At 29.6% G+C, this 26,185-nt stretch overlaps 1 protein-coding gene across 1 annotated transcript in view; it reads right to left on the bottom strand.

The window, feature by feature from the left end:
* Positions 1-26,185, bottom strand: part of LOC117178995 — a 242,832-nt gene that overhangs the window by 104,523 nt on the left and 112,124 nt on the right. The window contains exon 2 of the mRNA XM_033370600.1: positions 14,401-14,586. The gene's annotated coding sequence lies outside the window, so the exon portion shown is untranslated. The remainder of the gene's footprint in view (positions 1-14,400; positions 14,587-26,185) is intronic.

Consider the following 26,185-nt stretch of genomic DNA (forward strand, 5'->3'; position numbering starts at 1 on the left):
AAATTTATTTAAGGGTTATTCAAAAAACAACGAAGACGATTTGGTGGGGAAAATCTTGATAAAAACTTGATGCGTTTATTTTAAATTACAAAGTAATAATGTAATGATCATTTAAGCAAGATAAGATTTTTATGGTTAATCGAAGGTAACTGAATTTGATCAAAGAAGACTAACTTCGACAAAAAAAGTGAATTTTCAACAAAAATAGATTTATTTTCAACCAACAAGTTGCATTTTACACCATGAAGATTCATTTTCTACTAAAAAAGAACGAATTTACAGCAAAATATATCAATTTAAAAAAAATACATCAATTTTTATCCAAGTAACAGAATTTGCAACCAATAATAATCTTCTAGCAAAAAGAACGAAGCTTTAACAAAATATATACGTTTTTAATCAAGCATTTAAATTTGCAGTTGAATAAATTAATATTTAAAACATGAAAAAAATCATTTTTAAATAAATGGTTTCATTTTTACCGTAAGGATGAATTGTTATCGAAAAATATAAAAATCGATATTTTAATCAAGAAACGATTTTCATTTTTAATAAAGAATAAGAACTTTCCATAATGTTGAATTTTCAAGCTAAAAGACAAGCTTTCTATGAAACAGTGGAATTTTCAACTAAATATTTAAATTTTCAACCAAAAAGATGAATTTTTAACCAAATAGTTAAATATGCAAAAAATTAGTTCAATTATCATATTGAAAAGGACAAATTTTCAACAAAATATATAAATATTTAACAGAATAGTTCAACTTTTAACTACGGAAGATTAATTCTTAACCGAAAATTGGATACTTAAATTTTTATTAAAGAAATTTAAATTCTTATATAAAAAAATAATTTTTCTACAGAAAATTTTAACTTTTAATCAATTTGTCGATTTTTTCAGCAAAGAATGATATTTCTGCACAACAGTGGAATTCTCAACGAAAAAAATGTATTTTCGAATAAATGCTTGAATTTTCAACCAAATAGTTAAACTTTCAATTGAGAAAATTAATGTTTAAAAAACTAATTTTTAGTCAAGAAATTTAATTTCTAACTAAAAAGATTATTTTTGAACTAAAATTATGAATCTTTGAACAACAAAATTTATGTTTAAGAAAGTGGTTCATATTTTAACCAAGGAGTTAAATCTTCAACCTAGAAGGATCAATTTTCAACAAGGAATCTAATAGCTAATATTAAAAACGAAAAATATTCAAAGTTTAAATAAAAAATAACTTAACCAAAGAGGCCAATTTTCGAACAAATTACTTAAATCTTCAACAAAACCGTTAGTTTTTAATCCTGCAGTATTTTTGAAAGTTAATTGACTTTGAACTAAAAAAAGATACGTTTGCAACAAAAAATCGAATATTTGATATTTTAAACGAAAAAATTTAATTATAAATAATTTAAAAACAGTGAAACCTAACCAAAAAAGACAAATTTTCTACTAATAACTTGAATCTCAACTATGACCGGTTTATATAGAATCAAACAGTTGCAATTTTTAACGAAAAACATAGTTTCTCTAAAAAAAAAGCCTAATTTTTAACAAAAAACATCAATTTTCAACGAAATATTTAAATGTTAAAATAAGATTATTGATTTTATACCAAAAAAGAAAATTTTGAAAAAATAGTTACATTTTTAACCAAAGAAATATATTTTTAACTGTAATAGATTAATTTTTAAGCAAACAGTTAAAATGAGATGAAAAAAATGAAAACGTTAAAGATTTATTCAACCAAGGAGGATCGGGTTTATTAAAATTGTTAAATTTAAAGAAGAAATGTTTTCATTTTGAACCAAAGAACAAAATTTTTAAATAAAATTATTGGCTTTTATAGTAAAAAACAAGTATAAATTTTGATCGTTAATGGACTAGAGGATAATAAATAATTTCTAAAACAAAAACTATTATTTTTTTGCTAGTGGTTTTTTGAAGTTTTATTTTCGTAAGAAAGACATTTTGTGCGTTTATGCAGGCTGAATAAGTTTTGTGTTCAGGGGAATTTTTTTCATAAAATCGATTTTTTTCGCCCAAACAAGGACAGATACGAAAAAATAATTATAAAATTTTGCACTTCAAAAAAAGTTCTTTAAAAAATACCTCTGGTTGTTTTTCGATAACTTACATCATTTACGAGCAAAATTCAAAATAAAATATTTTTGGGGAAAAAAGTTTTCTCGGCTTTATTGTAGGCAGAGACTGAAAAAAAGTAGTGTTTTCCAGAAATTTTTAAAAAAATTTTTTCTTTGAATTTTTAAAACATGAGAAAGTGTTTTCTGGAACACTCCAAATTTTGTAATCTTTTCAGTATTTTTTCACATGTTCTGCTTAAATAAGGAAGAACTTTTTTATAAAAACTAAGACATTCTCAAAAAATTATAATGAATAAAATTTCTATGGAATAGTTGGTTTTTATTTCAGAAAAGATGAAAAGAATTTGCTTCTCGAAAACTGTATCCAAATTAGAAATAATCAAATTACTAATTATAAAACAATAAAAAATTTTGGTTTCTATTCAATCAGTGACGTAGCTAGCTCTGAGGGGCTCTACATTAAAATTTCTTGAAGGGGGGGCCTTTTTAGAAAAATAAACGAAAACTTAATTCATTCACTTTTATTTCGGGGCCCCGTATCATTGATAAGTCTTATGCGGCGCGGCGGTAGCCACGTCCCTGAATTAAATAATTGTTTGCAATATATTTTGGAATTTTCGAGAATATCGAGGAAACTGAAAAACAAAAAATGGGAGGAAATAACATAAGAACTGAAACGTGTGTCAGTGTGTCATCATCACCAAAATACTAAGAGCTGTTTGCTCAGGACGCTAATGTAATACGGTTTACTCCAAATATATTATATTACTATCCAGAAATTTAAGAATCGATCTTAACTGTCTCCCCGAATGAAAATATTTCTCATTTAAAATGTGCATTTATTTCATTTAAGACCGTTTAAATTAAATTACAGAAAGAAAAATCATAATATAAAATTTAAAAAACTGTTTCAATAAATAGAGAAAATGCTATCATACAGATCAAGATTTTTCCAGGTCTTAAAAAATGGTTTAAAATAATGGAGTGTATATGATTTCGCAAGCTTATTATAAATAATGGAGTTTTCAGTCCTCTTACATATCCTAATGAGTGAGAATAGTATTATTCATATGTGAAATTAAATAAATTTTTCTTCATTTGTGAAAGTAACTTTATTAAAGGATAATTAATTTCTCTCTGGTATAAAGTTTCTAGGAAATTAATTATTATGTCTATTTTAGAAAGCTTTGACAAATTATATGACAGGATATTCTTAAATATAATATCACAACAGAATAATTAAATAAGTAAATAATACCTAAAACGTATAATTATTCTTTTTTTTAATTTGTTCTCGAACACATAAATTTGAATAATAATTACATTGTTATTTTATGTTATTATACATTCAGTGCATATTTTGCATAATAATATTCCTAATAAAAGATTTTTCTAGGCAACAAATACAGCCAACGGAAACAGATACATTCATTTTTAATCAAATAGTAGAATTTTCCACTGAAAAAAGTTAATTTTAAACGAGAAATGAAAGAGTTAAATTTTCAGTTAAAACAATTAATTTTTAAACTAACTAAAAACGAATTTTTTACTATATGCTTTCACTTTTAACCAAAGTGAAAAACTTTAATTTATAGTGATGAACTTTTAACAGAAATGATTGAAATTGATTGGATTTTCAAAAAGAACCAAATTCCAACCAAAATACACTCATTTTTAACTAAAAAGGATACATTTTCAACTGAAAAGTGAATAGAATTGTTAAATTATCAAATTAAAAAACTAATTTTTAACAAACAAAAAATAATTTTTAACAAAGTAGTTAATTTTTTACTGAAAGGACAACTTTTCAGTTGAAATGATAAATCTCCAAACAAAAATGAAATAGTTACATTTTCGATCAAAAAACTAATTTTGAAAAAAAATACTTTTGAATTAAATATTTAAAAACGAAAACTGAATTTTCAACAAAATTTTTCTCATAAAAATGTAAAGAAAATTGTTGAATTTTATTGCAAAAACATGAATTTTCAATCCGAAAGACAGTTTAAAAAAACAGTAAAATTTTAAACGACAACCTTTTAATTAAATAGTTAAATTTTTATCCTTGAGAGACATATTTTTAACCAGATGTTTGAATTTTCAAACAAAATAGAATTAACTTGAACCATAAATAGTTGCATTTTCAACAAAATAGTTACATTTTTAATCAAATAGAGAAATTTCCAACCAAATGGTCTAATTTTCAAACAAAGAAGCAGAAATTTCATCCAAAAAGCAGTTCAATTTTTAACCAAATAGCTCAATTTTCAAGCTAAAACGATAAAATTTTCAGTAGAGAGTTGAATTTGCAATCCAAAAAGACGAATTATCTATTCAGAAAAAAGAATGTTCAAGAAATAGTATAATTTTCTAATAAAATAATTACATCTTCAAAGAAGTAGTTGAAATTTAAAATAAATAATTTAATTGTCTGAAAAAGTAAAATTTTTAAGTTAAATGATGATTCTTGAACAAAATATAAATTTTTAACAAAGAAGTTCAACTCTCAAGCAAGTAGTTGAATTTTCAATAAAAAATCTGCCCGCCTTGCGGGCATAGTCTCATCGCTCGCTGCGCACGTGGCTCGCAAGTTTGAGCGCGCCTAGGCCGCGCGACGGTCCAATCTCGCGCTTTGCGCTCGGATATTTATTGTTGGCATTTGGAATGGTTCAATAAAACTTTATCAAAAAATCTCTTTCATACGCCAGTATTTATGGGCGTCTTCATATTCTGAATTGTCTACTTGAGTATAGATTAAGATATTTAAAGCTCTGTAGGCTTTGAAGTCCTACACATTCTCCATCGTAACACTCGCGCTGTGCGCTCGATTTCCGACAGACATTTGTAAACAGGTTTTTTTGAATTTTTTTCTCGTAACTTTCGTTGTTTTTCCACACATTTTTTAAAATTTTATTTTATATTTTTCAACGTTATTTTTCACGAATAAAACAAAAGGTACGCGTCCTATCAAGAAGTGATTCTAACCAAAATTGTAGATCTTTTTTGGGATAACAATTTTTGTTAATTTGTCTTTTTTCGTATCCTACATAGTTTGTCTACGAAATGGAATTTTTATTTTTTATTATTTTTTTCTGCAATCAAAATTTGAATTTTTGATTTTTTAAGAAAATCCAAAAATTACTCATGATAATCTTGTGGGTCTTTTAAAAAGAAATGTTTTTCTTTTTTTGACTTTTTTTCATATCGTGTGTTTTTTGGCTTAAAATTTTGATTTTCAGTTGATTAAAATAATTTTTAAAACGCTATATCTCTGAGAATTTTCTTTTTATAAAAAAAAGTCATTGGGATAAATTGTTTATTCTATTTAATACTATAAATATCCCTACATAGGATTTTCAAATACAGAAAAAATTGGTATAAAATTTTTTCAAAATGCGCTCACTTTTTGAATTTTTATCAAAAATGGCTGGTTAACGAACTCGTCCTTTCTTTTAGGACCTAAAAACGTGGAAATCCGTTGAAAAACTGTGAATACCATTGAATTGAAACTATAAATACGTATTTTCAACAACATTTGAATTTTAAACTAAGAAAGATTTTTCAATTAAGAAAGAAAACAAATCCGAATCAAAATATTGAATCCAGTAATATAAAGCTACTTTCACAAATGAAAAAAGTCTCTGATTTCAAATTATAACTAGAGAAGAAACACGATCTCAAAAAAATTCTTTGACCTTAAAAAAAATTTCCTGACATTACGAAATTGTTACAGGAATATTGATAAACATTTCCTGGTAATTTTGGGTTTTCTAGAAGAGTTTCGTTTAGAATTACTTAGAATGAAATTGGAATTAAAGTTTCCAAATTAATTAATTATTTATGAAATTCAAATTACTTAATGTTTATAATTAATACAAATTTCGATTTTAAAATGATTACTTTGGACAAATAATTTTTAAAGAACATAAAAAAATCTTCTGTATTCCAGATTTAAACCGGGAGCGCCACTATATATGAGTGAAGCGTTAACCAAATACGCCACCGAGGCCTCAGCAGATCTTTTCTTGTTCTCCATAGCTAGTTTTTATGGGGGGGGGGGGTTAAATTTTTAACGAATATGGATCCGGATGCTTAAACGATTACTTCAGACTAATAATTTTTAAAGAATAAAAAAAATCTTCTTTGTTGCGGATTTGAACTAGATGCGTCACTATCCATGAATGGTGCACTAATCTATTACGCCGCCGAGGCCTCGGCAGATTGTTTATTGTTTTTTTGTCTAGCTACATTTTTACAAAAGAATACTATAGGTATTTTTCCACTTCAAAACTGTACCATTTTGATAGAAGTAGCTTTAATCAAATTGATATTTGGAAGATGTTATAACCATTTAAAGATGTGGACTTTTGAGTTTTTAAATTTTTAATAAATACAAATTTCGATGTTCAGACGATTACATCAAACAAATCATTTTCGCGAACAAGAAAAAACTTCTTCAGCCCAGATTTGAACCAGGTACATCCGGATACCACCGAGGCCTCAGAAATATTTATATGAAATTAAAAACAAAAGTGTCTTCTCCCATAATTCGAAATCATAATTAATTTTAAAAACCCCTTAAACATTAGAAAATATGAACACATCAGACTTTTCTCACTACACTTTGCTATTCACAATCCAGTTCTAATTTAGTATTCACTCCTGTATTGAATATTCATAACCGGGATGAGTTTCATTTATAATTAGTATAATTTAATAAAACTTCCAAGAGTAGAGAAAACGTGCTAATTGACTTTTATTGTGACATACGAGATTTCTTACAAAGAGTGGAAGTAAAAGGTACATAAAGATGAATCTAGATATCCCATATTAGCGTCTATTAATGCTCTCGTAAATATGATTCATTTTGCTTATCAAACGTTGAGCGATCATAGTCAACGCCTTTTACTGTACAAACGAATTTTAATTCTCCATATAAATGTTAATTTTCATGTAAAAATGTTTTTCTCATCTCTGAACCGTGAGAGCTCGTTAGAGGTGTTCAAAATTTTTACTGGCTTCAAAAAGTTTCTCACAAGTTAATTAACACAATCGAACGATTTGTGACGCGTTAGGTGAGAGTTTAGCGAACATCCACTTTCCTTTTATCTGATTATTGTAAATTGAAAATCTTAATAGCTTTTCGCTTTATGGAACTAAATCTTAAATTTAAATTCCTAATCAGAAAATCACTATTTTAAAATATTACTAGTTATACTGATACAAGAGTATAAGAAAGTTCAGTTAGATGCAGCTGTTGAATTCATTTAACTCCTGTATTGCATTCTTTTTAATAATAAAAAAATTACGGACCAAAAAAATTTTAAGACAAAATGCTGATTTCAGATCAATACATATTTTTTAGGTTTATTTCTTGATTTGTTTGAAAGGTTATTTCAATTTCATTTTACTGAAATATTGTTAAATTTTTTTTCATATTTCCGTAGATTTCAGATATGTAAAATAAAAATTTCTACAGAAAGTTCATTTTCAAACTAAAAATATAATTTAGCAATAAAAAATATAATAATTGATATTCAAATCAAAGAATACTTTAATTTAAAATCCAAGACAGGTATATTCAAAAATCATAAATTTGCAACAGAGTAATTGAGTTCCTTGCTAAAATCAATTAGTCTTCAACAAAAAAGGATGAATTTTTAACCAAAGAGATTACGTTTCTGCCACAAAAGAAGCATTTTTCAATAAAAAAGTGCATTTTCAACAAATTGGTTTAATTTTTAAGCAAGAATATAATTTTAAATAAAAAAGATGAAACCTAACAGTTGATATATGAAATGATAAAAAAATACGATTTTTCCACAAAATAGTTGAATACTAAACCAGAATAGACTAATTTTAAACTAATTCGTTAAATTTCGAGCAAAAAGAAAAGATTAAATTTCTAGCAAAAGATATAAACTTTAAAAACCAAAAGACGAATTTTTTAGAAAAAAGGAGATGAATATTCCAAGAGAAAATGTAATAGTCGATATTTCAATCAACAGCGATTTTCATTTAAAATCAGAAATAGTGAAGTTCCTTCAAAAACTATGAATTTGCAATCAAGAATACTAATTTTCCGCCAAAGCAGACAAATTTTTCAACAAAAAATTTAATTTTCAATAAGGTGGTTTAACTTCTAACCAACTAATTAAATTTTCAATCAAAAAGATGAATTCCTAACAAAAAAATGTAACAGCTTTTATTATATCAATTAAAAAATATTAAGTTTAAACAAAAACAGTTCAGGGTCATCCAAAACCAATAAATTTTCAACAAAAACAGATTATTTTTCAAACAAAACAATAATTTTTTCAACAAAAAATTCATTTAAGGCATACAGGAAAAAAATTCAACTAAAGTATGGTATTTTCAACCAAAAAAGATGAGTTTCCATACAAGAGCAATAATTTTCTACTGAGAAAGATGAATTATGTTGAGAAAAATATATGGATTTTCAGGTTAAATTATAAAGCTTTTACCAAAAAAAATGAGCTTTAAAAAAAAGCACACATTTTTCAACCAAATAGTTAAATTTTCAATAAGAAAGATAAATCAACAACTTGCATTAAAAAAAAAGATTAAATTTTTTACAAAAGAAACTAATTTTCTAAAAAGAGTTTTAATTTTGTAGCCCGAAAATATGAATTTTCAACCACGAAGAGTAATTTTCTGTCAAAGAAGACAAACTTTGCCCAATAAAAAATATAACATAATTCAGTGAAAAAATATTTTTATTTTTATTTTAAACAATTCAATTTAACCAAGAAAGAAGAATTTTCAAAAAAATACAAATATTTTCACCCTATTAGTTAAATTTTAAACCAAAACGATAAATTTTTTGCCAGATGGAGGAAACTTTAACCCAAAAATTTGAATAATTTTCAACAAAGAAAGTTAAATTGCAATCGTAACAGATTATTTTTTAACTAGACACTTGCATTTCAAATAGAAAAGGCGAAATTTCTTCAAGAAGAGATACATTTTCAAACCAAAAAAAAAAACTTCCATCGAATTTCAGTTTCTCAGCAAAAAGACATATTCGGAATAAAACAGTTTAACTTTCAAACGAAGAGAATGACTTTTCAATCGAATTTTAATTTTCATTAAAATAATTAGGTTTTTAAGAAAAGAATAACATTTTTGACCGAAAAAATTAAGTTTTAACCGAAATTCAATAGTATAGATTTTCTAATCAAAATCGGTTGAATTTTGCTTTCTCATAAAGGGAGGTGTTTAAAGACCTAAATTTCCAAATCTTTTTTTTTTATTATTTTCGTCTTCGAGGTGCGTGGATTAATCTATTGACGACGTTTCGATGAGCATTCTTGATAAATCAATAGCGACTCATTCGAAACTTAAAAAAAAGGTTCATTCTTCCTATAAAGAAAATATTTATTTTAATTTTAAATATAACACTAACGTGAGTTAATAAAGTGGTTTATTCTAAGAGAAAACATTGAGTGACATTTTGATGGGCTTTTTGGTTTTCTGAAAATAAAATCTTCGTTAAGACAGAGACATTAGCTTTAAAAATATTGAAAGTTTCCATTTTTTTACCAGAAAAAAACCTCCCTCTTCGAAGGAGCCAATTTATTTGATAGCTATGAACAATTATAATGCTAATAATATGAGCACAAATAAATACACCCATAGTTAATAAATTCATTGTACTTCGTAGTGATGCTCTTATTAGGTTCAATTAATTATTTTAAATAAACATTGAAATTCATTTTTGAAACAAACTTTTGAAATATTAGGTAAGAAAGCTGCAAATCTGTTTATGTTTTGTTTTTTAATGATTCAGTGAATAGAAAATATCTGACGTAAGGAATGTTTTATACCCCCCCCCCCCCCCTATAATGCGAATACAAAAATCATTACCCTCCCCCAACCACACACACACGCAAATTATGTAATTTATGCAGGGCCCTTATAAGGGGAAAGTTCAATCATAAAACTTGTGGATATTCAAATGATTTAATAGTGGCTTTAAAACTTTTAAGCAAATAAACAATTTTCAATAACGGATAGAAAAAATAAGAAAAGGTCATTTACCTTTGGTATAAATTTCAACTCAGGCTGTTTAATTTCGATGGAATTGATTGGTCACGATCAAACTGAGGAAGGCCTCCCACGCTGACTCCGACTACTCAAATATGAGTAAAGCAGAGATTGTCTGGACTCATAGTAACAACAGATGAACCTCTAAAATCATTTTAATTAATTAATTCCAACAGAGCAGTAATTAGGTTCTTTAAACGAGGTTTATGAAAGCTCATAATACAAAATAGTATTCTCTAACATAATGTATATAAGTCTACGTTCATTATTGTACAGAGAAAGCAAAATGAAATTCCAATAAAAAATCATTTCAAATCTTACGAAAATCCATAACTTTCGTAGATATGGTTTGAAACCTAAGAAAAATGTTCTTAAACCACTTTAGGAACAATTAAAATCCTTTTAAACGATTAAAATGGTCAAATTCCCATAAAAATCCCTTATCATTCTTTAAAATCAGTTTAAATCCCTTACAATCTCTCAAAATCAGTTAGAATCCTTATAAATTTGTGAAATATTTTAAATCTTATGAGATCCCACGAATTCTTTAAAATCCCTTTAAAACTTGTTGAAATATTTCATATCCGTAAGAATCAATCCGAATCTCTGAAATCTCTTACAGAATATTCAAATTGATTTAAATCTTTAAGAAAACTAAAATTACTCAAAATCACATAAACTACTTTAAGATGTTCGAAAATCATTTAAAATTTCATTCAATATTTTAAAATCTTGCACAAGTCTCTAAATCCATGGAAATACTTTAGAATCTCTCTAAATACTCTTGAAATCTCTTAAAACCCTTTAAAAACTTTGAAAATACCATTAAAATTCGTGTCATACTTTAAATTGTTTTGAATCCCTTAAGATTAAAAAAAAGAAATCAGTCTCTCAAAGCGTCTAGTATCCCTTCTGTATGAAATAGAATTCCACCCTTGCTATTTATCATGCTGACAAACTCTGTACTTCTACTTCCTTTCATACACATCAACGCCAATTTATGAAAATGTTTCTCATTTCCTTCAAATACGATTTTCATTTTGTTCTATTCTTCTGTTTTAATTTTATCTTTACTTTATTCGACTTTCCTCGTTTTGTCTCTGTAATAATTTTCAAATATATTTCTCTATTTATCGTCAAAACTTGTGAAGGTCATTTTTCTTAGATAGGGGTAACCATCAAAATGTAAATAGGGAGAAAATCAACAGTATTAAACTGTATCAGTTTCCAAAAATAAAGAAAGGTTCTCGTTTTTTAATAAAGCTTACATATTCCTTTGACAATTAGATTTATTAAACATTCTTATAAGACCCGGTCAAGGGTACGATTTTGACACCTCTAACCATCAATAGATAATCGTTTCTACTACTGCTTCTGGCCATAACAGAATACTCAATTCTCGAACAATATAATTTATTATTAGCATACTTACAATTAAAGTGACTTTATTGAGTAAATCATAGTTAAAAATATAAGTATTTTACAAAAATCGTAAAAGCTCAGATTTTGCACATTTTATTTGTCTGTGATATCCCGCGAGATTGTTACAATTGTTACAAGATAGGATTTTCCTATTTTCCTTCCTAGTAAATCCTGAACACAACTAGAATTTCTCTGCTTTTTAAATACTACATATTTATACTATTTCTTTGGTTTATTAAACAAAATCATAAATTTAAAAATGTCACGAACCAAAAAAAAAACAAACACAACCGTTAACTTGAAGCAACTGCGTGACGGTCGCAGAGCTCCCATTTTTGACAGCAAAATGTTTCGATTATGTACTGTTCGTTGTCTACTGTTAGAAAATGTAATGTCAAATACGAGTCCTCAAATATTTATTAATAATAAAAAACGGACACTTTATCAATAAATAGTATTCATTAAACTTCAAACTTTGATTCTAAGCTATAAACATACCACACAATTTTTTCATTAAGGTAAAAATTATGAATATCGAAGAAGCGTTTTGTTCCACGTGGGAAATTAATTGATTGCTCTCACACATTAATGAATTGTAAAGTTTCAATAAAACTTCATCAGAAAGTATGGTATCCTTAATGAAATGTTATATTTTAAAAAATAATTCATATATTTTTTGCCAGTTTTGCAGTTAATGAAGATTATCTACTGTAAATCATTATCTACTGTAGGGTGGTCTCTCTACTATTTTTTATTTTCGTGAATGGCTGCGCGGATTTCATCATCCCACCACGCATCACCGGACATTGTTCTTACAACCACAGTACCACACACTTTGATCGCTCTTTTAAAAATGATATCCCGGAACATAGTCCATGCGTCCTCTATATATTTTTTGCTTATAAGCGTCTCCCGAGTTACTCTATCTACACGGAGAAACTCAAGTTTATTAGAATATAATAATAAATAATTAAATAATTGCACTTACACTGAAAGAAGGTTTCTATAATCCCTAGGAAAGTATGTGCATCTTAAAAAAACACAAGAATAAAGACATTCTCCCTATGTTCATTCTGCGTATTTCTAATTTTCCCCATAGAAAACAGGAAATACTGCCTTGGTAGAAAAAGTAAAATAAGAAATCAGTGTTAGCGGGAATCGAACACGGGTCTCCGGGAAATAGTATTTCATCATATCGCTGTGACAATAATAATATTTTCTCTACTACTATACCCCAGATTACCATCAAACTCTTGTAAAGATCAATATTATAGTGCCAAATTTTACAACAAATAGTTTCTCCGTGTATGCGTTCGATTTTGTTATTCTGAAAATCGATTCGCACTTCCGATTTCTGTAAGTTCTTAATTTTGATTCGCATTTGTTTAGTTTTTTTTTCTATTTCTGCTCTATCCCTGAAATCTTCTAAAATCCGTGGGTATACTTAGAATCTTTTGAAAATTTCTCGAAATCACTTAAACCTCTAATTAAAAAGTGAATCCCTTGAAATCTTCAAAACTCCATCGAAATCCCGCACGGACCTTCAAAATTCGTGTAAATACCTTAAAATCTCTATAAATCCTTTAAGATTCTTGAAAATGAGTGAAATGTTTCGAAATTTTACGAGATCCCTTGAAATATTTGAAATCCCTTTGAAACTGACCTTTCATTTCTGTGGAAATCTTTCCCCATGTGTGAATTTTTTTGCAAAATATATCTATGAAAATTTTTAATCAAATCAGAAATTTTTTAAGCTATTATTGAATCTTTAGAAATCCGTTAAAATCCCTTAAAATCGTTTGACATCTTTGTGAATGTTTTTTAATTCCCTGAAATCTCTTTAAATCGTTTCAAATCGTTTTCAATTCCTCAAAATCCTACAAAATCCTTCAAAATCCGTCGAAATCTTTCAATTTCACTAGAAACTCTTCGAAATTCAGTAAAATCTCTGGCAATCTAATTAAATTATTTCAAGTGCCCTAAAATATTGTAAAAATCCTTGAATAAATTCAGCTTCACTCTGAAATTGTACTAGATCATTTCTTCAATCTCTCGAAATCTTTTAAAATCATTTGAAATCTGTGAAACCTATCGTAATCCTCTTGAATCATTTAGAAGACCCTCGAACTTAACTAATTCCTTGAAATATTTTGAAATATCTTGATTGAATTTCTTTAAAAATCTAGTTACACTTTCAAATCACAGAAAATTCCTAAACTATTTTAGAATTCCGTGAAAACTTTTTTACCGTGGAAATAATTTTTAGATATTTAATATATTTAATACATTGAGTAAAATATATATAATCTAACGTACGAAAGGATAGGGTCATAGAAACCTTACAAAACCTTAACAAAAGGGGGTTCTTTTGACCACCCCTCCTAAGAAAGGATTTGTAAGATTTTTCTGACCAGCCCTCTCCCCTTCGCTTCACAAAAAGAAGCCTGACGTAATTAAAAGACACTCTTTATCATACACCCAACTCCTGATATAAGAACCCCGAGTTTATGATATTCCTAGAACTGGTAGCCTCTGCAGTTTCGTGAGAAGAAGAGCAGCGAGGTTAGTTGCATCAGGTTGAGCGATGTTTAAATCCAATATACATGATTCACGCGGCCCTGTCTCTTAACGTTTGGATTCCCCCGATTTAAGACAAAGTCCATTGCAAGCAATGCCCGAAAACGTGCTTATATCGGGAGTTGAGTGTAATCCAGATCATGAACTGATGCTTACTAGTTAGCTAACAAGTTTATTGAAGGGATCAATGAAAATTTTTTATTAGCGTAGTTGAAGAATGCTGAATGATACCTTTTTGTGTTTCCATCAAGTACTGTGCTAATCCCAATGTCCGTCGAATCTCGCTTGGTAAGTTATTAGAAATTAGATCCTCTGAATGCCGAGAATTGGGCGTGCTGCTCCAGTGAATTCTCGGTTTAATTTAACGTTCCCCTTTTGAAGTTCCTCATTTTGATAGCATAGTGGTATCCTCTTATTCTGCAAAAAAATCAACAAATAATCGAATTTTTAGAGAAAAAATTGATTAGTTCCATTCTCAAGAAATTATTTAAATTATCAAGCCGAAAAAGTACATTTTTTCAAAATAGTTAGATTTTGAACTCGAAAAATTTAATTTCCGATATTAAAGTTTATTTTTTGCCGAAAGAGAAATAATTGAGCTTTCAAGAAAATACATTAATCTTAAACCAAAGTTTAATTTTAAACTAAACAAGATGAATTTTCAACACAAAATGAAACATTTAAATTTCTAGCTGAAGAACCCAATTAAGAAGAAAAGAATTATCCACCAGTAGAATTTCACAAAAGAATATGAATGATTAAAAATATAACTGAATCATCAACTAAATAGACGAATTTAACATACATGGTTCATTTTCTCCGCCAATGTATACATTTTTACAAAACAGATAATTTTTTAAATTAAAAAGTTAAATACATTGGAAAGCAGTTTACTTTTGAACCAAAAAAGAAGAATTGATAACAAAAAAATTTATTTTAAAAAAAAATGGTTGTATTTTTTAATATACACTGCTGTGCAAAAGTTTTAGGTCACCTCCTTTTTTATGGCCGAATAAATTTTTTTAATTTTAATTATACGATAAGCTGAAAAAAATCTCTTTGAAAGGGTGATTGTTTTCGTAATTCTGTATACAATAAGCCTAAACTGAAGCCAATTTTTCTAGTTCTTTAATAGGTATTGCAAAAATAGTATCACAACAGCTTGCGAGTATACATTGTAAAAAATTTCTTTTAGAATTTCAAGAACTTCCAGTAGTAATAAAAAAGTTGGAAAAATTTGAAGACATCTTATCTGTAAGCAAATCAGAATAAAACCTTAATGATTATATGTTTTTTATATTTGACAAAAATATTTTTGTTACCGAAAATAATATTGCAATTTGTCCAACTTTTTTGTTACGACTTCAAGTTCTTGCAATTCAAAAGAAATTTTTACGATTTGTACTGATAAGCTGTTGGGATACTGTAAAAAAAGCTTCAAAATAACCCCAAGAACATTGAAAAATGTTGACTATTTCGGAAATTACTGAAAACTTGAGAAAACATTCAAATTTACAATATTTTGCAATATCTACTTAAAAACTAGATAAATTGGCTTCACCCTGGGCTGATGTTATACAGAATTTTGAAAACAATTAACCTTTTAAAGATAAAGTTTTTAGCTCTGATATAATTGAAATTAAGAGAATTCATTGTCATAATAAAAGAGATGGCCTAAAACCTTTTTCACGGCAGTGCAAACCAATTTCCAATTGAAAAAATTGATTTTCAAGACAAAAAAAAGGAATTAGAAAAAAACTTTAATTTTTAACCAAATAGGTAGATCTTATAACTCATAAAGTGAATTTTCACCAAACAGTTCAAATTTAAACTAAGTAGTTTAATTTTTAATTGATAAGATTAATTATTTACCTAAAAGACGACTTTACAATAAAATGCATTAATTTTGAAGCAAACAATTGAATTTTAGCTACTATCAATCCATTTTCAACTAAAAATTGAATAGCAAAATTTTCAAACAAAAAATGTTATTCTTGAACAAAAAAGACGAATTTTTAACAAAATAGTTAAATCGTCAAAAATTGAAATGAATGTTCAAAAAAGCAGTTAAATTTTCAGACAAAAAAGGTGAATTCTCAACAGTGAAACCTAGACCCTAGAGATAGAGCCTCTGATAGAGTTCTTCCGAGAATTGAAGTCGGGCCGCAAGTATGAGTAAAAGGAGCTGCGCGGGGTGAGTAGCGCTGTGGTAGCTCAGGGGTTTTCTGCGAAACGGCCCGCTATCTGGGTGATTCGCCTCCAAGGTCAGCCTTAAAATCTGACCAGTCTAGTTAATGTTTCAATAAAAATATTAATTATTACCAAAAAATATAATATAGATGTTTCAATGAAAACAAATTAACTCTTAATTGTAAATAGTTGGATTCTTCTATTTTGTTCTGTTGATTCAATTCACATTGAAACGAAAAAAACGAGAAAAAGGTCAGAAATCGTCAAAAATCGTCGCAAAACCTGTACATCCTTCCCCACCCCATTTACTAAAAAAATTCTATTGGGAAATTTTGTTTTTGCTAGTAATTGGAATAGAGAACCTCTGCAAGTTCCGGTTTATTAATTGTGTAAAAACTGTGGGACGCACGTTCATCGCCTTTTTCATGATATAATTAGTTACCATCCATAGGCCCTGCCCACCTGGTTGCGGGGGACCACCGAGGTTCCCGTGCATGTACGTAAACGTGGAGAATAAGTCCATAACGACCTGGAACTCTCATGTCTCAAAGAACTAAAGACCCCCAACCGCATCGCGACTAATGCAATACATTATTTATGTATTTTTATAGATTTTCATCAATATAGTGATAATTGTGTATACCCATAAAATGTATACCCCTGTGAATCAAATTCAAGCGATATTGAGCAGGGGAAACATTTTTTTAAGAAGGTAAAAAATAAAACCGTCAAAATTGATATTTTCTCCTTTTTTTATTAATATAAAACTTGAGGTAAGAAAATTTTTGTAAATCGGACTCTCAATTCTGTTGAAAATTGAACGCTTATTTTCCTTTAAAAAAATCCAAAATCGGTAATGAATTGTGCCTTACAAATAATTTTGAGCCCCGTTTTTTTATTTCACCCCACTATGCGTTGGTTCAAACGAATATCCAAGAAAGTAGTTGAATTTTAAAATAAATAATTGAGTTTTCAACCAAAATGATGAATCATCAATCACAAAATGTATTTTTTCTCCAGCGGTTCAATTTTAAACCAAGTAGTTGATTTTTTTCCAACAAAAAAAAATTCCTAACAAAACATGTAGTAGTTAATATTTCAACAAAAAATATATTAATTTGAAATATAAAGCAGTTGTATACAAATGAAAATGGTTAAATTAAATAAGAAATACGAATTTTAAAAAACATAGTTAAATCCTCAGCCAAAAAATACGAATTTTCAACAAAACAGTAGAATTCTCAACCAAAATAGATTAGTTTGAAGCAAGAAGTTGCCTTGTGAACCAAGAATGATGAATTTCTATTCAGGCAGATTAATTTTCTAACGAAAAGGACGAATTTTCAACCAGAATGAAAATTCTTTGTGTTTTTTTAAAAATCAATTCCTTATGATTAACATGTCATTACCGTGTTTTCGGTAAATTTAAAAATCAAAGATTTTGTTAGAAAATTCATGTATATTGTCTAAAATTAGTCAATTTGGAACGAAAATTAATCTTTTTCTTCTTTGAAAATTAATCTTTCCTGATTGAAGATTAAATTTCCTAAAGAAAAACCTTTTTGCTGGTAAAAAAGTCAACTTTTTTATTAAACATTTTGTGAAAAATTCGTTTCGTTGTTTGCTGATTTAATATTTGATGCTGATAATTTTTGAATCCATTTTTTTGCGAATATTGATAACCTCAGTTGAAAGTTCATCTCTTCAATTGAAAATTGAACTATTTACCTTGAAATTCCCTTTTTTTAGGTTAGGAATTAATGTGATTCCCTGAATATGTAAATATTCCCACTTTTGTGGAAAATTGATACTTTCAATCGATAATTGTTTATCTTTTCTAATTGAAAATTCCTCCTTTTTGCTAGAAAATTAATCTTTTCGAATAAAAATTCATCATTCAAGTTCATAACGAAACTAAATAGTTGAAATTTAATTTTTTTTTGGTTAAGGGTTCTACGATTTTGTTGAGAAATCATCTCTTTTGGCTGAAAATTCAGCTATTTGGTCGTGAATTTACTTTTTTATGAAAATTCATATTTTCAGGTTAAAAAATTTAACTGTTTCCTAGAGAATTTAACTTCTTGAGTAGAAAATTAAACTTTTTCTTTGAAAATGTAACTTTTTTACTGATAATGCAAGTTTTTTGGTTAACAATTTTTTCTTTATAAGTTGCAATTCATGTATTTTGTTAAAAATTCGACTATTTGGGTAGAAAGTTAATCTTATTTTTGTTTGAAATTGGTTAATGATTCAAGTATTTTGTTAAAACTTATTCTTTTTTACTAAAACTTAACAACTGGAAAACGAGTTTTTTGTATTAAAAATTAGTTTTTTAAACTAATAATTAACAGATTTAATCATTGCTTAAACATTTATCTCTTAGTCAAAATTCATCTATATTGTTGAAAATTAATCCCTCTTGATTGAAAAATAACTTTCTTGTAGAAAATAATCCTTTTTCGCTTTAAAGTTGAACTGCTTACTAACTAATTTTACTTTTTATCTTGAAAACTTAACTACTTTGTTAAACATTCTCGTCTTTTTCGTGAAATTTAACTGGTTAATAGGTTCATTTTTCTTTAAATTAGTTTTTAACCTAAAAATTGAAATAATTATTTTAAAATTCATGTATTTTCTTAGAAATTTGTCTATTCATAGAAAATTAATTACTCGGTTAAAAATTTATCCTAGTAAGTTGAAAATTCAGCTATTTAATGAAAGAATTCAACTATCTTTTTTAAAGTTAAATTATTTTCTTGAAAATGTAAGTATTTTGATAAGGGCATCTTCTTTGGTCGAAAATTAAACTGTTTAATTGAAAATTCACCCTTTTGGCTTGAAAATTAAACAATTTGGAAAAAAGTTTTTCTACCCCTATTTAAATTTTGTTTCTTGAACAGTGAAATAGCACGTAATACGTAGACGCTCCCATAGTATATTTTAATAATCCTTGCATTAAAAACTAATTAATGTTAATTAATGTTAAAAATATGAGTAATTAGTCTGAAGAAACTCTGTCTTCAAGAGTGACGAAGCAGAAAAGTGCCCTTCCATATCAAGACATGATTGAAATCATTACGATAAGAACTAGATCATTCCTTACTTAGTGTTCATGCATTTATTCAATAAAAATAACCTTTCTAATATGACGTTACTGTTCTTTATCATAGTTAAATTTTCTCATATACAGGATTAAAAAGACATTATAATACAAAATTAATTAAATATTTAAGATATATTTTTTTGGATTCAAGAACCTTGATAAGAATTTGACATTTTTTTAGGATTACACTGCCTTGAAATATTGCAAGTCATTCCAAGAACAAGTCATTAATAATATTTTTTAATATATAACACAGGCCCACAAAAAAAGTAATCTGCACGAGGCAAGTGATTAGGCTACTCTAATGGATTTTGAGCCGTTGAATCCTAATATGGCCTCAGAATTTGTCCTACACGTCTCAGTTTTTCCCTAGATGCAAAAAGTAGGGAAAATCCTAGGAATTTTCTAGTTACACAGGCCATGCAACAAATTTTTCTGCACGAGAGAAATGACTAGACTACTCTTATGGATTTTGAGTTGCTGAATCTGAATATGGCCTCAAAATTTGTCCTACACGTCTCAGTTTTCCCCTAGATGAAGAAAATAGGGGAAAACCTTGGACATGTCCTAGTCACACAGGCGATACAAAAATTTGTCTGCTGTAGAGACAATTGACTAAGCTACTCTTATGGAGCTTGAGCCGCTGAATCCGAATATGGCCTCAGAATTCATCCTACACGTCCAAGTTTTCCTCTAGATGCAAAAAGTAGGGAAAAGCTAAGAAATTTTCTGGTCAAACAAGCCATACAAAAAATTTGTCTGCACGACACACGTGACCAGGCTGTCCTTATGAATTTTGAACCACTGAATCCAAATCTGGCCTCCGAATTTATCTTTCACGTCGCAGTTTCCCTTTAGATGCAGAAAATAAGGAAACCCCTAGGGATAATTTGCACGTTATTTTGATAATACCAGTATGCGCGACAAAAGACAGATCGAGATGATATTGTTAAGTGTAACGACATGTAGAGATTTAATTTGTACACATAAATTCTTTAATGTGCCTTCTATTTCCCCTAGCTTGAGTAATTCTAAGGAAATTAAAGGTCTTTCTCAGATTATATAGATTTACACAGAAAAAAATATAAAAAAACCTAATATCCTTTTCAGTTTTGTGAGCGAAATCAGTCACATGTCCCGTGCAACTCTTTTTTCGTGGGCCTGTATGACCAGAAATTCCCTAGTTTTTTCTTAACATTTCGCATCTGAGGAGAAAATGAAATAAGCACGAAAAATTTGTGGTTCAAATTTAGATTTAGTACGCAGCTCTGCAAAGGATATGGCATTTTCCCCCCGTACAAATCTATATAATATGAGAAAGATCTTCAATTTCCATAGAATTACCCAAGCTAGGGGAAAAGAGAAGGCATACTAAAGCATTCACGTGTACACATTAAGTCTCTATAAGTCGCGACACTTAAGAATATAACATACATGTGTCTATTTTCGCGTATACTAGTATTGTAAAAATAACTCCCAGAATATCCCTAGGTTTTTGCCTTTTTTCTGCATCTCGGGAGAAATTGAGACGTGTACGAGAAATTCTGAAGCAAGATTTAGATTCAGCGGCTCAAAAATCTGAGAGCGCAAAACTACAGAGGAAATAGCAGTTTTCTTATTTTTTGCTTTATAAGTCAGTATAACATAAGCGAGACCTTCAATGGCCCTAGATTTATCCTAGCTAGTAAAAACGGTAAGCACACTAGGGAATTTTTGTGAATAAATTTGGGCTTTATGAGTCCCAACACATAAGAATATGACACCAGTACGTTTATTCTTCCATATACTGGTATTATCAAAATAATATACAGAATATCCCTAGGTTTGCCCCTGTTTTCTGCATCTAGGGAAAAACTCAGACGTGCAAGAGAAATTCTGAGGCCAGATTTGGATTCAGCAGCTTAAAATCCATAAGAGTAACCTAGTCACATCTCTCGTGCTAACAATTTTTTGTATTGCCTGTGTGACTAGAAAATGTCTAGGCTTTTCTCTACTTTTTGCATCTAGGGGAAAACTGAGACGTGTAGGGCAAATTCTAAGGCCATATTCGGATTCTTTGAAATTTTAGTAGAATACAAAAAAATGCTCAAATGAAGTATCCCCTTTAGTGAAGCGGATTAATCGGTACTTAATTATTCGAATTTTCTGTGACTCCTAAGAACTTATTTTCATTAATAAAAAATAGGAATCCCATTCTTCAACCCCCTTTTTCTGACGTTTCCTCTATTTCACCTTAATTCTTTTCCCATCACATCTCCTACTTCCTGTCCTCTCTTTTCTCATCACTTCCCCTACTTCCCCTCCTCTTGTTGCCACTCACTTTTCCTGCTAGCCCTTTTTGAATTTTCTCCTCATTTCACCTAACCTCTAACTTCCCTTGATTTCCAGTACTCCCTCATTTGCCCTTACTTTCCTACTCCACCCTCCTTCCCTCTAGCTTTCCAAAAAGCGTCCCCTCGTTTTCCACTACTTTCATCACTTTCCCTTCTTCTCCGCTACTCTTTCCTTATCACGTCCCCTACCTATCCTCATAATACCTTACTTCCACACTTCTAATTACCCCTTACTTCACCAAACTCCTAACTTCTACATTCCCTCCCATAATTTCCCCTCACTTTCTCTGCACCCTATTTTTCCTTACTTTTCCTACTTTTCATCATTCTGGCTCACTCTTCTTACTCTCTCACCCCTTCTTCTCCATCTGTTTCCCTACCTACTGATTTCATATCTATTCTCCTCATTTCACTTTCCTAACTTTCCCTAATTTCTACTACTTCCACACTCATAATTTCCCTTTATTTCTTCACCTAAGTTAGAAGTACGAGGGACGCATGGGTGGACGAAAGAATCAACAGTCCTTAAAAATATCTTAAAAATTTTTTATTTTAATTTTTTATTACTGAGGGTTTCATTATGAAAACGTGAATGTCTAAGTCTTTTAGTTTTAGTTCCTACATTTAAAAATCTTTGAATAGATACTTTTTTTAGTGTCCGGACAATTTCAAATTAATAGCGTTTGTAAATAAATAGTTATGATTTCGCAAAATTAGATAATTTCAAAATAATAGCTTTCGAAATTATTTACGATTAATTTCGTAACAAAAGACAGTTTCTAAACGTTAAAAATCCTACATTTTCTTAATCATCAATAATTATACATGTAAGCTTCTAAAGTATGAACAATTTTTCATGCAAGTTTTACGTAATATTTCTTTTGAAATATTTCTCTTTAATTTTTATATAATTTATTTTTAAAATTAGAAAATGAAAATCACAAAAAAATTATTTTGGTCGCAATCTCTTCTTTTTATTTTTCATAATATCGTATTTTTACAGAAAAAAATTGGCCTGGTAAAAAAATTATTAAAACTTACATGTATACATAACGTGTTTCTTAAAAGTGCAAATTCAGCACAATAAAAAATCAGAAAAACAAGTAAAATAAATAGATTTTGCCTCTTCGCCATTTCAAAATAAAACGACTAACCTCTTCAATATCTCAAACTAAAAGTTAAATATTATAATTAGTTGAAAAAAATTCATTTTCAAAAGAAGGTAGGATGTGGGAAATTAGGAAAGTGAATGCAGGTGGGAGGAAGCAGGGGAGGGAAGAGAAAGTAGGGAGAAAGAGGGAAAGGGAAGGGAAGTAAGGGTGCAGGATGTACGAGAGTAACAAAGGTCGTATGATGGAAATGAAGAAAGAGGAGGGGAAGTAATGGGATTATGAAGATGGTCAAGGGAGGGAGAGAAAAAGAGAGGATGTATTGTCGAGAGGAGAGGGCGAATAGAGCAAGTGAAGTGACGGTGGGGAAAGAGCGATAAGTGGTGGTAAAGGGATAGGAGGTTTGCAAGGAAGGGGCTAGGTTAGTATATGAGAAGAGGAAAGGGTAATGTGGGAAAGTTCTGGATAATGAGGGTCAAGGAGGGGAAGAAAAGGGAAAGTACAGGAGTAATTAAGGGGGCGTGATGAAAATAAAGAGAAAGGATGAGAGGGGGCTTAGCGGAAGTGAAGTGATTTTGGGGACAAGAGAAATGAGTGGATAAACCGTGGGTACCAACCTCAATTTGTGATGCATGTAGATTAAATTTGTCAAATTAGGAAGATGGAAGTACCAAGACGCAGACTGTTATTCAACCACCTGTTTGACGTGAGCCCAACGATCATGATACTGATTGTTAATTTTGCTTATGCAAAACAGGAGGTTTTTCTAAAAAGTATTTGGAGAAGGTCGTTTACCCTAATGTGAAAAGTGTTACACCAGCCAAGATTGGTATTAGAAATCACTCTGAAAACTAAAGTGACCGATCAACTCACGAATCAATGGATATTGACGATTCTAATGCAACTGAAGATTCTTCTTGGGAACAATCAGATGATGGAAAGTCCTAAATTTTGTGACCAATACGGATTAGACGATTTTATACGTGACCTTGATCTTCCAAAAGATAAAGCTGAGCTTTGCGCTTCAAGACACAAAGAGAGGAAACTATTGTTACCTGGCACTGGAGTAACTGTTTACAGAAATAGAGAAGATAAGTGTATCAAGTAATTTTCAAGTGACAGTGGGATTATGTATTATAACGATATCGAAGGACTCATTAATTTATATAAAATAAACTTATATACGTCAGAGGATTGCCGTCTTTTCATAGATTCGTCTACAGAAAGTCTGAAAGCAGTACTAGTACATAATGGAAATAAGTACTCTGCAATCCCAGTAGGTCACTTAACTACACTGAAAGAATCTTATGATACTTTTCAATTACCCCTGATAAAAATGAAATACAATGTCCATAATTGGCTTATTTGTAGTGACTTCAAAATGATAAATCTTATAATAGGTTTACAATCAAGAAACATTAAATACCCTTGTTTTCTTTACCTTCGGGAACAGTCATGTAAGGGATGAACATTGGATAGCGGAGAAATGGCCAGACAGATTAGAGTAGACAGTTGGACAGTATAATATTGTTTATGAAAGTCTTGCTGACAGGAAGAAAGTATTATTGCCACCACTCCATATAAAACTAGGGTTAATGAAGCAATTTTTGAAAGCCCTAAACACCGAAGGAGAATGTTTCAATTATATTAGATCTAAATTTCTGCATTAAAGTGATGCCAAAGTTAAGGAAGGTATTTTTGTTGGACCTGATATAAGAAAACTTATCAAAGATGATGACTTTATCAAAACCATGACATCTATCAAAAAGGATGCATGGTTGAGTTTCAAAGATGTTGTACGGAAATTTTTAGGGAATAATCGAGATCCAAAGTTTAGAACTATTGTATCTAGTATGTTAAAGAATTTCAAAAGATTAGGTTATTTGATGAGTATGAAATTACATTTTCTCAAATCCCATTTGGATTATTTCCCGGAAAATGTTGGAGCATTCAGTGAAGAAATGGGCGAATGCTTTCATCAAGACCTTCACCAAAAAGAGCAACATTTGAAGGTCGATGCAATGTAAGAATGATGGCCGACTACTGCTGGTCTTTGCAAAGAAATGATAATGACCCTACTAGTCATAAACGAAATTCTCTTCAACGATCGTTTTAAATAAAACGCGAACGTTTCCATAAGAAAACAAGCAATTAGTTTCACCTTTACTGGACATACAATCGTAAGTCTTGCCTTAACTGGCTGGAAAATCGTAAGTCTTGCCTTGAGTGGCTAGACGATTCAAATTTTTGCCTTGACTGACTGCGCGATTCAAAGTCTTGCCTTGACTAGCTGGGCGATACAAAGTCTTGCCTCTATTGGCTGGGCAATTCAAAGTGTTTCCTTGATTGGCTAGACAATCTAAAGTCTTGCCATAATTAGCTGGAAAATATTAAGTTACTTCCTTGCGTAGCTGGACAATCCCAAGTCATGCAATCGTAAGTCTTTCCCTGATTGGCTGGGCAATCTAAAGTCTTGCCTCAGTTTACTGGAAAATATTAAGTACTTTCTTGCTTAACTGGACAATCCCAAGTCTTGCCTTTACTGGCTGGACGATTCAAAGTCTTGTCTTGATGGCTGGACGAGAAAAAGTCTTGCCTTTATTGGCTGGTAAATCCAAAGGCTTCTCATAAATGGCTGGGCAATCTAAAGTCTTGCCTTAATTGGCTGGAAAATATTAAGTACTTTCTTGCTTAGCTGGACAATTCCAAGTCCAACCTTAATTGGCTGGAAAAAATTGAGTCTTGCCTTAGTAAGTTGGAAAATCATAAGTAAATTTACAATATTAAATTAATCATAATAGTAAAATTTGTGTTTTTTTTAAAGCCCTAACTGTTTTCCATATTCGTTCTTCTAGGAGTTATAACAAAAAACTGAGCCAATCAAAAAGAAACCCCCGAAAACCCCTCAGATAACATTTTTAAGGGACGATAGCATACCATCTCGGCGTTAATGGGTTAATACGCTAAATTGAAAAATTTCATTTCAAGGTTAGCCCATTTGTAGTGCGGAATTCAATTATTTCACGAAATGTCTACGACTAAATTCGCTGCTCCCAGGGTCAGGTGGGTTAGCCTACTTATGATTTGGTAGAGGTGATTTCTGGGTTTAGGTGTACCAGGTGTATACATATGAAACCGGTCTTGCCATCTAGCGGCCAGTAGGCACACTTGTAGGCACAGTCGGAACTTACCATTTGTGCTAATTGGCGTATAGTCATCTGTCAACAATATCCAATACCAAACATTTCAAGTTTCATATGACATCGTGATTTTTTTCGCTC

The sequence above is a fragment of the Belonocnema kinseyi genome, chromosome 8, assembly GCF_010883055.1.
Source record: "Belonocnema kinseyi isolate 2016_QV_RU_SX_M_011 chromosome 8, B_treatae_v1, whole genome shotgun sequence".
Classification (NCBI taxonomy): Eukaryota; Metazoa; Arthropoda; class Insecta; order Hymenoptera; family Cynipidae; genus Belonocnema; species Belonocnema kinseyi.